We start from the raw sequence: 14,664 nt of genomic DNA, 5'->3' as shown, positions 1-14,664 counted from the left end.
CCCGCTGAGTGTTGATGTCCCAAAGCGGAGGATGGAAAAGACATTGTCCAAACCCGCGTTTGCCCAGTTATAGTCCAACAAAAATGCATATTAATTCGCTGAGTAATAATGAGATGTGGGCTGGTCCAGGGCTGCTGTGAGGGGGGTTTCTCTGGGCTCCACATCTTCCAGCCTTTAATCCACATCATCCAGACCTCTGTCTCCGCTGGTCCTATAAAGTCCCGACCCTCTGCCCTGCTCTTTGTTCCTCTGCCCTTTGAAGTCCTCCATCTGTTCTCTTATCAGTGTGAATCCCACCTTGAAACAAGAATCTCAGGAAGAGCTTTTTGTTAACATTGTAGTCGAAGAGTCTCGGACCCATCCTTCTGTTCACATTGTAATTGAATTGAGAACAGGAGCCCAACTTCAGTGGCGATACTAAAACAAGACCGCCACAAAAAGAATGAGTAAAATGTGATATCAAAAGGAAACAGCTATACTAAAAAGAATGAGTAAAATATGTCAGATTCTTCAAAACACATGTCATGTCTGACATTGTCATTTTTGACTGAATGACCGGACAGATTTCACTCAACAAAGCCCACTTCTCCTAAATGAGGCCTACAAGACTGTGCAATACATTGACATTGACTCCCATAATATAAAATGAAGAGCAAAGAGTAGTTTAAGCTCTTCTCTTTGTGCAGTAAAAAAAAAACCTTAATTCATAGAACGTTGGATTGGACTAAAACAAACTATGAACCAACAAAATCAATTGACACTTAAAAGAGATGTGTTCATTCATTCATTTTCTGAATTGCTTCATCCTCACTAGGGTTGCAGAGGGTGCTGAAGCCTATCCCTGCTGACTTTAGGTAGACAGACAACATTTCACCCTCAAACTAATGCCTAGGGACAATTTAGAGTGTGCAATCAGTCTACCTTGCATGTTTTGGAACCCACATAGTCCACACAGAAGAACATGCAATTTCCACACAGGTGGTCTGACCTAGATTTGAACCCGGGACAACAGAACCACAAGGCCAACACACTAACCACTCAGCCGCCGGACCGCCTGCAATAAGACATCTTGGTTTTTAATCAGTTTGGGGTGGTCACTGTGCATTGCTCTTTCTTCTCAGGTGCCAATTAAGAACCCGTTGGATACACTGGAAAAGTGGCTTCAAAAAACTAACATCAGGCTGACACAAGTTAATGGACAGCGCAAATATGGGGGACCACCAAGTGGTGAGAAAATGAACATTTCCATTCTCGATGTTCACAGGGCATACAACTCAGATGTCAAAATGATAAATTACCATCTCAAACCTATCTCCCTACTTTTTTTTCTTCATTCCTATGAAAGTGTGGTATGGTCCGGCACCGGAATTCAACTGTGAAGTTTTTATCGGCAGCATTCCTCGAGAGATCTACGAAGACAAACTGATTCCCCTTTTCAGTTCGGTCGGGCCACTTTGGGAGTTTCGACTGATGATGAACTTCCGTGGGCACAACCGCGATTTTGCCTATGCCAAATAAGGCTCAGCGGAGATTGCTCAAGCAGCAATACACCAGCTACACGGTCACATGCTGGAGCCCGGCGTGCGCATAGTCGTGTACCGTAGCACAGAGAAAAGGCAGCTGTGGATCACTGAGTTGCCAATGATCGTCCAAGAAGATCAACTTCTTAAGGTAATCCAGCTGCTCAGTTTTTTTTTTTTAAACTAATTTTACTCCGACAGTCCTTGTTTTTTTTATACTTTAAACTTGACCCATGGATAGGAATATAGTTCTTTTTGGCAGCATTCTTCATTTTCATTTGACTCTTTTGGATGAAAAGAATTATAAGCCACACCCCCACATGGCTCCTCCCCTCTCGTGTGCTGGTCAAAATTCCCAATTTCCCACCGCATAGCATATTTCACCACTGCTGTGAAAAATTCATTCATTAGGGTCGCGGGGGGTGCTGGAGCCTATCCCAGCTGACTCCGGTCCAGAGGCAGTGAGATGGACAACCATGCACACTCATACCCAGTGGCAATTTAGAGTCAGCCTAACATAGACATTTTTGGATTGTAGGAGGAAACCGTAGTAACCCGGAGGAAACCGTAGTACCCGGAAGAAACTCACTTAGACCTGGGGAAAACATGCAAACTCCACACAGAAGGACTGACCAGGATTTGAAACCCCCCTTACACAGAAAAAGTCAAAAATCTTGAAATGATAACAGACTTTCTGAAAGAAATTGTATGTCTATGATATCTTAAACTGACTTTTTACAATTTAGTTGTGAATAAATATTGGTGTGGCAAACTTTCAGGTGCAGATTTGTGGGAGGTGACAGAAAAAATGCAGGCTGAGCAATAGGGAAATGTCATGGATCAAGAACATATGACAGAAACTGTCGCCTTTTCGTCTCGTCTGACGAAAACTGGCACTCATCTTCTGTTAAAGTCACCCGAGATCCGTTTTAAGCTCTTCGTCGCTACATCATAGTCATGAAAAAAAAGTCAGGTGACGAAACAATTTCCTTTCAGGTTAACAAAAGTTACACTGTTTGCAGGTCAAATCAAGAATACGTTAAATTTAACACAAACAAATATGTTTTTTGTTTCTATCCGCCAGGTGCTGCGCAGAATGACTGAAGGTGTTGAGAGGCTTTATCTGACGGGTCCAAACCAGAGAGAGACTTTGTTGGCGATTGTCGACTTCACATCTCACCATGCTGCTTCTATGGCTAAGAGGGTGCTAGCGGAAGGTGGGTCAATTACAGTTAGTGGGCATCCAATCGTGATTGCAAGTAAACAAATACTGTAGAAGAGTATGTCCCAACTTTCTTCTGTGAGGGCTGCTTTCATAAAAATCCAAGGCAATCAGGGCCAACTCCATATCCTTCCATTGTCATATGTTAAAAAGGACCCGAATTAGGTTAAAAACGGGAAAAAACATGTTTTTAAAGTTTATTTTGAAGTATTAACATGTCATTGACGGTCATAGACATCCAATGCATTTTGACTGGCATTGAGACTGAAACAATTCAATATCGGCCTTCCTAGTAAAAATGTGTTCACCTGCTTTGTTCTTTCTGGCTCTCCTTCCCTTGTGTGACTCAAGTGTTGGTTTTTCTTCATCAACCACCGCTCTGTGTATTGCAACCTCGTGTGTTGTTGTGGAAGTCATTTCTCTCTTTGATTGGCGTGGGTGTGTGTTTCCCTCGTTTTCTTTCCTTCTCCTCAGTGATGTGTGTATTTTGGTTGTTTTTCTCCATTTTATTGCTTGTAAGGTTATTTTGTCATGATATTTTCTCCTGGGTTCCACACCTGAGGCTGATCATAACAATAAGCAGCCCTGCATGGCCCGCAGGCTGTAGTTTGGACACCCCTGGTCTATCCAATGCTACCTGTTGGGTTTATTCTGTTTTATTATTATAATAGTTATATTAATTCATTTCTTTATTAAATCATTCTCTTTCTATTCTCTGTATTAATTCATTACTTTGTTAAATCATTCTCTTTCTGTTTTTCAAAAGTGTTGAGGTCACACCAAGTCATCTTTAACCTAGACAGCCTGTTCCAGGATGGTTATACAAACAATCCACCCAATCTGGGTCCTTGAGATTTGGTGGGCCCTTGGTGACGAGGACAGGGCTATTCGGACAATAACAAGAATATTGTTATCGTTATGTAACCGTACACTTCGGGTTTTTCTGTATGTAACGATTATATGATTATGATTATATTATATGATTCTTAGGTCAAGGAGGTTGTATAATTACTCTAATCTAAATGTTGTTAGGTCTAGTCCCTCTTTTTGTTATTAGTAAAATACTTTGATTGTTATTGTAGTCCCAGATGTTGTTTTTACTCATACGTGATGGAATGATCAACAACTCTGTAACTTGTGACCATAAGAATGGGACGAAAACGTCTATTCGAGGAGACGTTCGGAAGTTGTAAGGGACACTTGCTGTAACGCTCCCCTCCGGAGGCTTTTACCTGTTGTATCCATTTCTATTTAATTAAATGTCAATAATTGAATAAGATGTCTTCCTGCAGTTATTGATAATTACGGACGAAGGTAATTATTAATGAACCTGACACTACCACTGTAGAACTGACTAACTGATATGATGTTGCTTTTATATATCGGGAACATTTCTATTTTCCTCTTAATCTTCAAATTGGCTTTTTAATGGACACTTTTTCGTTCTAGCCTTTAGGAAGCAGTATGGCTTCAACATCTCAGTCAACTGGGACCCCCAAATGAGAGCACATAAAAGGCTTTCTCGCTTGGACAAGTCACGGCGGTCAGGCCCACAATAACCCCTGTGACCGACCCGGCTCGCTCGGGCTAAAATCTCCGGAGCCACGGGTCCAAATCCGCACCCTGCGCTGTATGTAGCCTCTGCTTTCTCTAACCTGGAGAATGTTTGCGCTGCGACTGGAATTGGTGCACCGCACTTTGAGTTCAACTTCAGCCATTCTTGCTGCGAAGGATACTTAAACTTCACCTACTAGGTTCATATCCCAGACGTAGGCGCCGTCTTCCCAGGGTTGCTGGTGATCTGGCCCGGACCCACCGAAGAAGCCACGCTGGAAATCGCCAGAGAGAGGGCAGCTCAGCACGTCTTGCGGTATTTAAAGGCTTTCTAGATTTGATGGAAAGTCCTCCAAACTCTCGTCGCAGTTGTTTGTGCAGTGATTTGATATTCTGAATCATGTTTTCTTTATCAGTCCGAGTTAAGGAAACCTTTAAACCATAACAGGAATGCTGAAATGGTAATAAAACAGAGCATTATTAAAGTTCACAAGAAAAAAAGCAATACAAAACATTTTGTTAAATTTATCCATTATCCTCTCTTTGGTGGGGGTGACTCGGCCCACCGGAATCTTTTCCCATTTCTTCTGCAGTTCCCAGTAGACTTTTTGGGGGGGATTTTGGGCCTGACACACAAAACTTGAACATTTGATTTAATTTGCCATCTGGTCGACAGCACGTTTCACTTTACTGTCCATTTTGTTGGTTTCTAAAAATATTTCTGGAAGTATTCCTGTTGATGTTTCACACATTTTTTCTTAGTTATCGTGAAGGTATTATGTTGCCCGGAAGGTTACTTCCAGTTTTGGGGCTTGGAAAGCACTTTACCTTGTTTAGCAATAAGCAATTTATGACAAATCGTGTGAGAAGCACATGATCTCATTTTACCAATTGAATTTTGCAAATGCACTGATGTTCCTGTCATATTCATTGTTTTATGAGAATTGACCAATAAATGTGCCAGTTCCTATAAGCTCGCATTCCTCAATCTTTTCAAGGAATAGACCCCCAAAAAGGTCACATTAGGTTCTTTTTCATCAAAACCCAGTTTTTTCGTGACCTTAGTGATGTCTTGACTTCAAAACAACATTTTGGATTGGATTGGATTGGATAACTTTATTCATCCCGTATTCGGGAAATTACATTGTGGCAGTAGCAAGAGGGTGATTAGACAGAATAAACAGCAAAGCAAAAGCACAAAGTACAAAGCAATACAATACCAAAAATTGAAAACACACAGACAGAACATTTGAACAATACAGATTAGTCTGGGCTGCCTCTACTTCCACCCTTCAGTAGCTTCCGGGTTCCAGAGAGGGCCCTGTCCTCAAGGCACGTCCACTTTCATGACTAAATGCAAATGAACAAGTGGGTGTAACTCAAGTCATGTCCTGTTCCAAGGAGATGTGTTGAGAACAAAAAGGTGTAAACTTAGCTTGGTCATCAAAACAGCCAAGAACAGAGCATCCACTCCATCTCCTTTTGTCTTTTTATTATCTTTATATGTGGCCTTGTTTGCAACCAGAGTGGTAACTGTAAAATTTGCATTTTTTACAGAACTAATTCAGACATTCATTTAACAAACCAAAAGATAGCTAAGAACCTACATATAGAGACAAGAGAAGGATTGAAAAGCTTTCAAATAACGTGTTTTAATGACATTTGGAATCACTAAATAATATAAAATGGAATCTGGTGATCAGGGATAATCACCTAAATCAAACACCTGGTTAACATATGAATGATTGTTCGATAAAAATAACATGTAATAACATAGTTATGGGCGGTTCATTTTCATAAAAGCTATTAATCTAATCTTCCCATTTTTAAGTTCTGTTTTCATGTAACCAGACCAAACATTCCATCTCTTATTATGGGAAAAGTGAGACCCTATAAGATGGAATAAGATGGGAGGGGCGTGGGAGGATTCTTCTGCGAACAACCAATTGTTGAAGGAGTCGACTTTATTGCTGCTTGTTATTCTTTTGCTTTATTACTTCTACAATTACGTGAATGTAGATTATCAGATGGATAGCTTCAATTAAATGCCAGATGTGTTGAAGAAGGAAGTCTGTTATCATTCAGCACGTCAAAAGAAGATGAACATCCATGAAATGTCGTAAATTACTGCTAGCGGCAAACTATCTGTCATACGGATACCGTCATGCTGAAGAAGTCCCGTTGAGGCCTTTTAAGATGATCGGTCATAGGGGAGGGGCTCGGCCTATAGCCACTGCTCCTCCGCATCCTGAGGAGTACGGTGGGCTGGCACGGGAATTTCGTTAGGATTTCTCCCGGACGCCTCCTAGGGTCGACGCCGTGGCCTCGACCCTGGCCACTCTAGGGACAATATGTCTCCCGACTGGCCCCGGAACGCTCTGTGATCTTCGCCAAAGGGCTGGATTAACTGTCTGGGGAGAGGGACGATGATCGGAAGAAGATGAGGTGAGATGCGGTGGTGTGTAGCGATGGTCAAGCGCTTATTGCATGGAGTATCTTGCATGGAGCACGATGTCATCGACTGGTATGTTATTGTCGCGGTATCATTTTGTGTTGGTTTATTTGGGTAGCTTTCTGTGACCTACTTTGGACACCAAGCCCAGTTTATATGTTGTTTGATGGTTAATTGAATGCCTCAAGTGCTTACTTCAAAGTGTTCAGTATTTGTTTTAAGGGTGTCTGCTGCCATTTTGAATTGGATTGGATTGGATAACTTTATTCATCCCGTATTCGGGAAATTTCTTTGTTGCAGTAGGAAGAGGGTGAGGATGCAGGAATAGGAAAGGCATTTTGCACAAGTAGGTAGTTAATAGTAAGTCAATAAATAAATACATGAATAAATATATAAATAAGTAACCGTGTTGCTTAGATATACATATTTCATACACATACATATATATAGAAGCACATGTATACTATATGAGAATTCAGTAGGTCCTAACCCACAGCCTTTTTTTGGTTGAAGAGCCTGACAGCTGATAGGAGGAAGGATCTGCGGAAGCGCTCCTTCCTGCAGTGAGGGTACCGCAGTCTACTGCTAAAAGAGCTTCGAAGGGACTCCACCGACTCGTGCAGGGGGTGGGAGGTGCTGTCCATGATGGACCTCATCCTGGTCAGCATCCTCCGCTCTCCCACTTCCTCCACAGAGTCCAAAAGACAGCCCAGAACAGAGCTGGCCCTCCTGATCAGCTTGTTCAGCCTGTTCCTGTCCCTCTCCGTGCTCCCACTTCCCCAACAGACCACTGCATAAAACACGGTAGATGCCACCACAGTGTCATAGAAGGTCCTCAACAGTGACCTGCACACTCCAAAGGACCGTAGGCTCCTCAACAGGTAGAGGCGGCTCTGGCCCCTTCTGTACAGGGCATCTATGTTTGTGGACCAGTCTAGTTTGCTGTTGAGGTGAACACCCAGGTACTTCAAATTCTCCACGATTTCAATGTCTTTACCCTGGATGTTCACCTTAGTGGTCTGTTGAGGTGTCCTCCGAAAGTCAATGACCATTTCCTTTGTCTTACTGGTGTTGATGTGCAGGTGGTTTTGCCTACACCAGTCGACAAAGGCTGTGATGACTCCCCTGTACTCCAGGTCGTTCCCGTCAGTCACTCGTCCAACAATGGCGGTGTCATCGGAGAATTTCTGGAGGTGGCAGGTGTCTGTATTATGTTTAAAGTCTGACGTGTAGAGGGAGAAGAGGAGTGGGGAAAGCACTGTGCCTTGTGGGGCCCCCGTGCTTCAAGTTACCACATCAGACATACAGTCCTGGAGTCTCACATATTGTGGTCTGTTGGTGAGGAAGTCGATGATCCATGCGGCTAGGTGGTTCCTTACTCCAGCCACCCCCAGTTTCCCTCTCAGAAGGACCGGCTGAATGGTGTTGAATGCACTGGAGAGGTCAAAAAACATCATTCTCACCGTGCTTCCCGAGTTCTCCAGGTGTGAAACCAAAACTTAACCCAAAGCATAACCCAACCCATAACCAAAACCATAACCCAAACCATAACCCAAACCATAACCCCTAACAGTAACCCTAACCCAACCCATAACCAAAACCATAACCCAAACCATAAACATAACCCAAACCATAAACCAAACCATAACCCAAACCATAACCCAAACCATAACCCAAACCATAACCCAAACCATAACCCAAACCATAACCCAAACCATAACCCAAACCATAACCCAAACCATAACCCAAACCATAACCCAAACCATAACCCAAACCATAACCCAAACCATAACCCAAACCATAACCCAAACCATAACCCAAACCATAACCCAAACCATAACCCAAACCATAACCCAAACCATAACCCAAACCATAACCCAAACCATAACCCAAAACTTAACCCAAACCATAACCCCTTACAATATCCCTAACCCAAACCATAACCCAAAACTTAACCCAAACTATAACCCCTTACAATATCCCTAACCCAGACCATAACCCCAACCCCTAACAATAAACCTAACCCAAACTATAACCTCTTACCCCTAACAATAAACCTAACCCAAACTATAACCTCTTACCCCTAACAATAAACCTAACCCAAACCATAACCCAAGCCCCTAACAAAAACCCTAAACCAAACCATAACCCCAACCATAACCATAACCCCAACCATAACAATAACCCAAACCATAACCCCTAACCCCTAAAAATAGCCCTAACCAAAACCATAACCCCAACCATAACCATAACCCAAAACATAACACCTAAGCCCTAACAATAATCCTAACCCAAACCATAACCCAAACCCCTAACAATAACCCTAATCCAAACCATAACCATAACCCAAATCATAACCCCAACCATAACCAAAACCCCTAACCTCTAACAATAACCCTAACCCCAACCATAACCAAATCCCCTAACCCCTAACAATAACCCTAACCCCAACCATAACCATAACCCCTAACCCCTAACAATAACTCTAACCAAAACCATAACCATAACCCCAACCATAACCCAAACCATAACCCCTAACCACTAACAATAACCCTAACCCCAAACAATAACCCTAACCCAAACCATAACCCCAACCCCAAACAATAACCCTAACCCAACCCATAACCATAACCCAAGCCATAACCCCTAACAATAACCCTACCCCAAACCATAACCCCTAACAATAATACTAACCCAAACCATAACCCCAACCCCTAACAATAAACCTAACCCAAACCATAACCCAAGCACCTACCAAAAACCCTAAACCTTAACCATAACCCCAACCATAACAATAACCCAAACCATAACCGCTACCCCCTAAAAATAGCCCTAAACAAAACCATAACCCTAACCAAAACCATAACCATAACCCAAATCATAACCCCAACCATAACCAAAACGCCTAACCCCTAACAATAACCCTAACCATAACCCAAAACTTAACCCAAACCATAACCATAACCCAAACCATAACCCAAACCATAACCCAAACCATAACCCAAACCATAACCCAAACCATAACCCAAACCATAACCCAAACCATAACCCAAACCATAACCCAAACCATAACCCAAACCATAACCCAAACCATAACCCAAACCATAACCCAAACCATAACCCAAACCATAACCCAAACCATAACCCAAACCATAACCCAAACCATAACCCAAACCATAACCCAAACCATAACCCAAACCATAACCCAAACCATAACCCAAACCATAACCCAAACCATAACCAAAACCATAACCCAAAACTTAACCCAAACCATAACCATAACCCAAACCATAACCATAACCCAAACCATAACCATAACCCAAACCATAACCATAACCCAAACCATAACCATAACCCAAACCATAACCATAACCCAAACCATAACCATAACCCAAACCATAACCACTTACAATATCCCTAACCCAAACCATAACCCCAACCCCTAAAAATAACCCTAACCAAAACCATAACCCCAACCATAACCATAACCCCAACCATAACCATAACCCAAACCATTATCCCTAACAATAACCCTAACCCAAATCATAACCCCAACCCCTAACAATAACCCTAACTTAAACCATAACCCTAACCTAAACCTCAACCCTAACCTAAACCATAACCCCAACCATAACCCAAACCATAACCCCTATCCCCTAACAATAACCCTAACCAAAACCATAACCCCAACCATAACCATAACCCCAACAATAACTATAACCCAAACCATAATCCCTAACAATAACCCTAACCCAAACCATAACCCCAACCCCTAACCTAAACCATAACCCTAACCCAAACCATAACCCCAACCCCTAACAATAAGCCTAACCCAAACCCTAACCAAAACCATAACCCCAACCATAACCATAACCCAAACCATAACCCCAACCCCTAACAATAACGCTAACCCAAACCATAACCCCAACCATAACCATTACCCAAACCATAACCCCAACCATACCCATAACCCCAACCATAACCATAACCCAAACCATAACCCCTAAAAAAATCCCTAACCCAAACCATAACCCAGACCCCTAACAATAACCACCCCAACCCATAACCCAAACCATAACCCCTAAAAAAATCCCTAACCCAAACCATAACCCAGACCCCTAACAATAACCACCCCAACCCATAACCCCAACCATAACCAAAACCATAACCCCTAACAAAATCCCTAACCCAAACCATAACCCAGACCCCTAAAAATAACCCTAACCAAAACCGTAACCCCAACCATAACCATAACCCCAACCATAACCATAACCCCAACCATAACCATCACCCCAACCATAACCATAACCCAAACCATAATCCCTAACAATAACCCTAACCCAAACCATAACCCCAACCCCTAACAATAACCCTAACTTAAACCATAACCCTAACCTAAACCATAACCCCAACCATAACCATAACCCAAACCATAACCCCTAACCCCTAACAATAACCCTAACCAAAACCATAACCCCAACCATAACCGTAACCCAAAACATAACACCTAAGCCCTAACAATAATCCTAACCCAAACCCCTAACAATAACCCTAATCCAAACCATAACCATAACCCAAATCATAACCCCAACCATAACCAAAACCCCTAACCCCTAACAATAACCCTAACCCCAACCATAACCAAATCCCCTAACCCCTAACAATAACCCTAACCCCAACCATAACCATAACCCAAACCATAACCCCTAACCCCTAACAATAACTCTAACCCAAACCATAACTCTAACCCAAACCATAACCCCAACCCCTAACAATAACTATAACCCAAACCATAACCCCAACCATAATCATAACCCAAACCATAACCCCTAACCCCTAACAATAACCCTAACCCAAACCATAACCGCAACCCCTAAATATACCCCAACCCAAACTATACCAAAACCATAACCCCAACCATAACCCCTGACCCCTAACCCATAACAATAACCCTAACCCAACCCATAACCCAAACCATCACCATAACCCAAACCATAACCCCTAACAATAACCCTTTCCTAAACCATAACCCCAACCCCTAACCATAACTCTAACCAGAACCATAACCATAACCCCAACCACAAACCAAACCATAACCCCTAACCACTAACAATAACCCTAACCCCAAACAATAACCCTGACCCAAACCATAACCCCAACCCCAAACAATAACCCTAACCCAACCCATAACCATAACCCAAGCCATAACCCCTAACAATAACCCTACCCCAAACCATAACCCCTAACAATAATACTAACCCAAACCATAACCCCAACCCCTAACAATAAACCTAACCCAAACCATAACCCAAGCACCTACCAAAAACCCTAAACCAAACCATAACCATAACCCCAACCATAACAATAACCCAAACCATAACCGCTAACCCCTAAAAATAGCCCTAAACAAAACCATAACCCTAACCAAAACCATAACCATAACCCAAATCATAACCCCAACCATAACCAAAACCCCTAACCCCTAACAATAACCCTAACCATAACCCAAAACTTAACCCAAACCATAACCATAACCCAAACCATAACCCAAACCATAACCCAAACCATAACCCAAACCATAACCCAAACCATAACCCAAACCATAACCCAAACCATAACCCAAACCATAACCCAAACCATAACCCAAACCATAACCCAAACCATAACCCAAACCATAACCCAAACCATAACCCAAACCATAACCATAACCCAAACCATAACCATAACCCAAACCATAACCCAAACCATAACCCAAACCATAACCCAAACCATAACCATAACCCAAACCATAACCATAACCCAAACCATAACCATAACCCAAACCATAACCATAACCCAAACCATAACCATAACCCAAACCATAACCATAACCCAAACCATAACCATAACCCAAACCATAACCATAACCCAAACCATAACCATAACCCAAACCATACCCACTTACAATATCCCTAACCCAAACCATAACCCCAACCCTTAACAATAACCCTAACCAAAACCATAACCCCAACCATAACCATAACCCCAACCATAACCATAACCCAAACCATAATCCCTAACAATAACCCTAACCCAAACCATAACCCCAACCCCTAACAATAACCCTAACTTAAACCATAACCCTAACCTAAACCTCAACCCTAACCTAAACCATAACCCCAACCATAACCATAACCCAAACCATAACCCCTAACCCCTAACAATAACCCTAACCAAAACCATAACCCCAACCCTAACCTAAACCATAACCCCAACCATAACCATAACCCAAACCATAACCCCTAACCCCTAACAATAACCCTAACCAAAACCATAACCCCAACCATAACCATAACCCCAACAATAACTATAACCCAAACCATAATCCCTAACAATAACCCTAACCCAAACCATAACCCCAACCCCTAACCTAAACCATAACCCTAACCCAAACCATAACCCCAACCCCTAACAATAAGCCTAACCAAAACCCTAACCAAAACCATAACCCCAACCATAACCATAACCCAAACCATAACCCCAACCATACCCATAACCCCAACCATAACCAGAACCCAAACCATAACCCCTAACAAAATCCCTAACACAAACCATAACCCAGACCCCTAACAATAACCACCCCAACCCATAACCCCAACCATAACCCAAACCATAACCCCTAACAAAATCCCTAACCCAAACCATAACCCAGACCCCTAAAAATAACCCTAACCAAAACCGTAACCCCAACCATAACCATAACCCCAACCATAACCATAACCCAAACCATAATCCCTAACAATAACCTTAACCCAAACCATAACCCCAACGCCTAACAATAACCCTAACTTAAACCATAACCCTAACCTAAACCATAACCCCAACCATAACCATAACCCAAACCATAACCCAAACCATAACCCAAACCATAACCCAAACCATAACCCAAACCATAACCCAAACCATAACCCAAACCATAGCCCAAACCATAACCCCTAACCCCTAACAATAACCCTAACCAAAACCATAACCCCAACCATAACCGTAACCCCAACAATAACTATAACCCAAACCATAATCCCTAACAATAACCCTAACCCAAACCATAACCCCAACCCCTAACCTAAACCATAACCCTAACCCAAACCATAACCCCAACCCCTAACAATAAGCCTAACCCAAACCTTAACCAAAATCATAACCCCAACCATAACCATAACCCAAACCATAACCCCAACCCCAAACAATAACGCTAACCAAAACCATAACCCCAACCATAACCATAACCCCTAACAAAATCCCTAACCCAAACCATAACCATAACCCCTAACAAAATCCCTAACCCAAACCATAACCCAGACCCCTAACAATAACCCTAACCCAACCCATAACCCCAACCATAACCATTACCCCTAACAAAATCCCTAACCCAAACCATAACCCAGACCCCTAACAATAACCCCAACCCAACCCATAACCCCAACCATAACCCAAACCATAACCCCTAACAAAATCCCTATCCCAAACCATAACACAGACCCCTAAAAATAACCCTAACCAAAACCATAACCCCAACCATAACCCCAACCATAACCCCAACCATAACCCCAACCATAACCCCAACCATAACCATAACCCAAACCATAACCCAAAGCATAACCCAATCCATAACCCAAACCATAACCCAAACCATAACCCAAACCATAACCCAAACCATAACCCATTCCATAACCCAAACCATAACCCAAACCATAACCCAAACCATAACCCAAACCATAACCCATACCATAACCCAAACCATAACCCAAACCATAACCCAAACCATAACCCATACCATAACCCAAACCATAACCCAAACCATAACCCAAACCATAACCCAAACCATAACCCAAACCATAACCCAAACCATAACCCAAACCATAACCCAAACCATAACC

General features: G+C 42.4%; 1 pseudogene; it reads left to right on the top strand.

The window, feature by feature from the left end:
• Positions 1-961: 961 nt before the first annotated feature.
• Positions 962-4,340, top strand: LOC144192890 (dead end protein 1-like; annotated as a pseudogene).
• The last annotated feature ends 10,324 nt before the right edge of the window (positions 4,341-14,664 follow it).

This window comes from Stigmatopora nigra, unplaced genomic scaffold, assembly GCF_051989575.1.
Source record: "Stigmatopora nigra isolate UIUO_SnigA unplaced genomic scaffold, RoL_Snig_1.1 HiC_scaffold_28, whole genome shotgun sequence".
Classification (NCBI taxonomy): domain Eukaryota; kingdom Metazoa; phylum Chordata; class Actinopteri; order Syngnathiformes; family Syngnathidae; genus Stigmatopora; species Stigmatopora nigra.
Note: the sequence above shows the minus strand (reverse complement) of the source record. Positions and strands in the feature narration are given on the sequence as shown.